Source organism: Lethenteron reissneri, chromosome 69, assembly GCF_015708825.2.
Source record: "Lethenteron reissneri isolate LAM-NWPU_2019-01 chromosome 69, ASM1570882v1, whole genome shotgun sequence".
NCBI classification, from domain to species: domain Eukaryota; kingdom Metazoa; phylum Chordata; class Hyperoartia; order Petromyzontiformes; family Petromyzontidae; genus Lethenteron; species Lethenteron reissneri.
This window is the reverse complement of record NC_083847.1, coordinates 60,848-66,847: the sequence shown is the minus strand read 5'-3', so window position 1 is coordinate 66,847 and position 6,000 is coordinate 60,848.

Sequence of the window (6,000 nt, the reverse complement as noted above, 5' to 3'; positions counted from 1 at the left end):
TATGGCTCTCAATGAAATATATTTAGAAATATTTGCTGTTTATGGCTCTCCCAGTCAAAAGTTTCCCGACCCCTGGTCTAGAGATTGAGAAAAGCTCACTCCTTTAGAATGTAGTGGACCGCGCTAATCGTTGGTGCGGGGCGGAGGGGAAGAACAGCAAACTAAAGACACAAACGTCTCTGAAGAAATGAGTTTGTCAATGTAGATCATTTAAAAGTGTATAGCTCCAGTGGCTTCCTAATAACGGTGTATGTATAGTAGTGTAGCATTTAGTATGTAGTGTGTAGTCGTGAAATGTATAGTGTAAGTGCATAGTGTATGTATAGTAGTGTAGTGTGTCGTTGCGTATAGTGTAGTAGTGTAAGTATAGTGTTATAGTATAGTATCATGCATAATAGTGTAATGCGTAGCAGTTTGTGTATGTTGAACTTCTTTCGCACCGTACGTAGCCAACCCTGCAAATGTGAGGTGCCGGGGGGAAGGACAACAAACTAAACCACAACAACAAGAAGCAGCTCTAAAGAAGTGAGTTTGTCAATCTAGATGATGATGATGATTTAAAGTGACGTAGCTCCAGTAGCGTACTAATATCGGAAGGAAGAACGTTCCAGACGGCCGCAAGAAGCGCATCTGAAAGCGCCGCGCGACGATGCGGCGACTGCCGTCTTTGATTCGACGGCTCAGCCAAAAGCCGCTGCGCAGTGCTGCGAGAATGACCAGAGTCCACGTGGCCTCATCCTGTGACGTCACCACTCTCTCCCTCCTCATGCCCCGCCTCATCCTGTGACTCACCACTCTCTCTCCCTCTCTCATGCCCCGCCTCATTCTGTGACGTCACCACTCTCTCCCTCTCTCATGCCCCGCCTCATTCTGTGACGTCACCACTCTCTCTCATGCCCCGCCTCATTTGTGACGTCACTACTATCTCCTCTCTCATTCGTGACGTCACCACTCTCCCCTCTCTCATGCCCGCCTTCTTTTGCCTTTTCTTCGTGACGTCATCTTACAGTCACCTGGGAACCCTGGGTATTTCTACCGCCGGATCGCGTAAGTATTAGCACTACATATATATAAAATTCAAGACAGATAGATGATCGATGGATGATCGATGGATGATCGATAGACGATCGATGGACGATCGATGGATGATCGATGGATGATCGATGGATGATCGATGGATGATCGATGGATGCATCTGATACGCCCCCCCCGGGGGTGGGTGCACGGGGCAAGGTGCGGGGGGGGGGGGATGAGGCGAACCGAAGTAGTTGATCGAGAATCCTCCGAAGGAGACGGACGCGTCGCTCGTGAAGGTGAGGCGAGCCGCCCCGAGGCCCGACAGCGCCGACAGCGACGAGACGTCCACCTGAGACTCGCGCCAGCAGAACGCCTGCGTCGACTCGGGCTCGCCGGTCTCTGGGGACACGGGGACACGGGAAAGAGGGACACGGGGAGACAGAGACACGGGGAGACACGGGAAGAGAGGGACGGGAGACAGAGACACGGGACACAGGGAGACAGACAGAACGCCTGCATCAACTCGGGCTCGCCGGGCCTCTGGGGACACGAGAGACACGGGGAGACAGAGAAGGAGACAGAGACATGGGGAGACACGGGACACGAAGAGAGGGACACGGGACACGGGGAGACAGACAGAACGCCTGCGTCGACTCTGGCTCCCTGGGCCTCTGGTGGAACACACGGAGAGACACGGGGACACGGGGAGATACGGGGAGAGAGGGACACGGGGAGACAGAGACACGGGACACAGGGAGACAGACAGAACGCCTGCGTTGACTCGGGCTCCCCGGGCCTCTGAGACACACGGGGACACAGGGAGACAGTGACATGCAGACGGCCGCAGAAGCGTTTCTACATATCGGAAGTCCATCTAAATATCGGAAGGGAAGAGCTGTCCAGATGGCCGCAGAAGTGCATCTACATATCGGAAGCGCATCGAAATATCGTAAGGGAAAAGCGTTCCAGACGGACGCGGAAGTGCATCGAAATATCGGAAGTGGAGAGCATTCCAGACGGTCGCATAATTGCATCCAAATATCGGAAGTGCATCTAAATATCGTAAGGAAAGAGCGTTTCAGACGGCCGCAGAAGCACATCTAAATATTGGAAGTGGAGAGCGTTCCAGACGGCCGCGGAAGGGCATCGAAATATCGTAAGTGGAGAGCGTTCCAGACGGCCACAGAAGGGCATCTAAATATCGGAATGGAAGAGCGTTCCAGACGGCCGCAGAAGGGCATCTAAATATCGTAAGTGGAGAGCGTTCCAGACGGCCACAGAAGGGCATCTAACTATCGTAAGTGGAGAGCGTTCCAGACGGCCACAGAAGAGCATCTAAATATCGGAATGGAAGAGCGTTCCAGACGGCCGCAGAAGGGCATCTAAATATCGTAAGTGGAGAGCGTTCCAGACGGCCACAGAAGGGCATCTAACTATCGTAAGTGGAGAGCGTTCCAGACGGCCACAGAAGCGCATCTAAGTATCGTGAGTGGAGAGCGTTCCAGACGGCCACAGAAGGGCATCTAACTATCGTAAGTGGAGAGCGTTCCAGACGGCCACAGAAGGGCATCTAACTATCGTGAGTGGAGAGCGTTCCAGACGGCCACAGAAGGGCATCTAAATATCGTAAGTGGAGAGCGTTCCAGACGGCCACAGAAGGGCATCTAACTATCGTGAGTGGAGAGCGTTCCAGACGGCCACAGAAGGGCATCTAAATATCGTAAGTGGAGAGCGTTCCAGACGGCCACAGAAGGGCATCTAACTATCGTGAGTGGAGAGCGTTCCAGACGGCCACAGAAGGGCATCTAAATATCGTAAGTGGAGAGCGTTCCAGACGGCCGCAGAAGGGCATCTAAATATCGTAAGTGGAGAGCGTTCCAGACGGCCACAGAAGGGCATCTAACTATCGTAAGTGGAGAGCGTTCCAGACGGCCACAGAAGCGCATCTAAGTATCGTAAGTGGAGAGCGTTCCAGACGGCCACAGAAGGGCATCTAAATATCGTAAGTGGAGAGCGTTCCAGACGGCCGCATAATTGCATCTAAATATCGTAAGTGGAGAGCGTTCCAGACGGCCGCAGAAGGGCATCTAAATATCGTAAGTGGAGAGCGTTCCAGACGGCCACAGAAGGGCATCTAAATATCGTAAGTGGAGAGCGTTCCAGACGGCCACAGAAGGGCATCTAACTATCGTGAGTGGAGAGCGTTCCAGACGGCCACAGAAGGGCATCTAAATATCGTAAGTGGAGAGCGTTCCAGACGGCCGCAGAAGGGCATCTAAATATCGTAAGTGGAGAGCGTTCCAGACGGCCACAGAAGGGCATCTAACTATCGTAAGTGGAGAGCGTTCCAGACGGCCACAGAAGCGCATCTAAGTATCGTAAGTGGAGAGCGTTCCAGACGGCCACAGAAGGGCATCTAAATATCGTAAGTGGAGAGCGTTCCAGACGGCCGCATAATTGCATCTAAATATCGTAAGTGGAGAGCGTTCCAGACGGCCGCAGAAGGGCATCTAAATATCGTAAGTGGAGAGCGTTCCAGACGGCCGCATAATTGCATCTAAATATCGTAAGTGGAGAGCGTTCCAGACGGCCACAGAAGGGCATCTAAATATCGTAAGTGGAGAGCGTTCCAGACGGCCGCATAATTGCATCTAAATATCGTAAGTGGAGAGCGTTCCAGACGGCCGCAGAAGGGCATCTAAGTATCGTGAGTGGAGAGCGTTCCAGACGGCCGCAGAAGGGCATCTAAATATCGTAAGTGGAGAGCGTTCCAGACGGCCACAGAAGGGCATCTAAATATCGTAAGTGGAGAGCGTTCCAGACGGCCGCATAATTGCATCTAAATATCGTAAGTGGAGAGCGTTCCAGACGGCCGCATAATTGCATCCAAATATCGTAAGTGGAGAGCGTTCCAGACGGCCGCAGAAGTGCATCTAAATATCGTAAGTGGAGAGCGTTCCAGACGGCCGCATAATTGCATCCAAATATCGTAAGTGGAGAGCGTTCCAGACGGCCGCAGAAGCACAACTAAATATCGTAAGTGGAGAACGTTCCAGACGGCCGCAATTGCATCCAAATATCGTAAGTGGAGAGCGTTCCAGACGGCCGCAGAAGTGCATCCAAATATCGGAAGTGCATCTAAATATCAGAAGCGCATCTAAATATCAGAAGCGCATCTAAATATCGTAAGTGGAGAGCGTTCCAGACGGCCGCATAATTGCATCCAAATATCGTAAGTGGAGAGCGTTCCAGACGGCCGCAGAAGCAAACTAAATATCGTAAGTGGAGAGCGTTCCAGACGGCCGCAGAAGTGCATCCAAATATCGGAAGTGCATCTAAATATCAGAAGCGCATCTAATATCAGAAGCGCATCTAATATCGTAGTGGAGAGCGTTCCAGACGGCCGCGGGATGGTGCGTCGTCGCGCCCAGGCAGCCGGTTGGGGGGGTGGTGGTGTCACTTACGTCGCCTCCCAGCGTGACGCTGAGCGAGTCGTACTGGCAGCTGGGCGAGAACTCGACGTCGATGTAGGAGAGGCGCACGAATGTCCTCTCACTGGGCCACGAGTCGAGGTGCCAGACGCAGTGCGCGTTGTGCGGGTACTGTCCCCACTGGGGGCCGTAGCGCACGGTGCCCTGCGGGTCGCGGCCCACGTCGATGCGCCCGCCGCACGCCTCGTACAGGCCGGCGAACGCCGAACCTGGGGGGGGGCGTGTCGGATGGTGCATCCATCGATCGTCCATCGATCGTCCATCGATCGTCCATCGATCGTCCATCGATCATCCATCGATCGTCCATCGATCGTCTATCGATCATCCATCGATCATCCATCGAACATCCATCGATCGTCCATCGATCATCCATCGATCATCCATCGATCATCTATCGATCATCCATCGATCATCCATCGATCGTCTATCAATCATCCATCGATCATCCATCGATCATCCATCGATCGTCTATCGATCATCCATCGATCATCCATCGATCATCCATCGATCGTCTATCGATCGTCCATCGATCATCCATCGATTATCCATCGATCATCTATCTGTCTTGTATTTATCTGCTATCCCTATCTCAATATTAGCAAAAACAACGCATCCATGGCCACGCCGTGTTACGTGACGTCTAAACATATCGCGTGGAGGGGGAAGGGGAGGGGGGCGGGGGGGGGAGGGGGCGGGGGGGCCGGGGGGGGGAGGGGGGCGGGGGGGAGGGGGGTTTAACGGGAGGCTGAATTTGTGACTCGAGTTCATCATCAGAATCGGATTATTTGACCGGCGGGAGGAGGGGGGGAGGAGGAGGAGAAGGTTGGAGGGGGGGGAGGAGGGAGAGGGTGGAGGGGGAGAAGGGGGAGGAGGGGGAGGAGGGGAGAAGGGGAGAAGGAGGGGAGGGAGGCGGGGGGGAGGGAGGGGGGAGGAGTAGGAGAAGGAGGGGGGGGAGAGGATGGAGGAGGGGGAGGAGAAGGGGAGAGAGGGGGAGGAGGAGGGGGGGAGGATGTAGGGGAGGGTGGGGTAGGAGGGGGGGAGGGGGAGGGGAGGGAGGGAGGAGGGAGGGGGGGAGTAACTTTCGATGCTACCGGAACGAATCCAGCCTGCATCATCGTGGTTTCTCCTCCACTCGCTTCACGACCAAATCACTGAACGAGCGGTTTGCTGGAAGCAAAAAGCGTCGTGACGAGGGAGCTGACTGGAGATACAAATACAACTTCACTATGTTTTTAAATCTTACCAGACGAGGCCCACTGACCCTAAGGGGTGTCAGAGAGAGAGACACGCAAACTCCAAATATACAGCAGGCAGGCATTGTCAGAGTCGGAATCGAACCCACGACCTCCTGTGCACCAGGCGAGGTAGTTAACATCTCCTAGCCAACCGTGATGATGATGATGATGAGAGAGAGAGACACGCAAACTCAAAATTACAGCAGCAGGCGTCAGGGTCGGGATCGAACCCACGACCTCCTGTACACCAGGCGAGG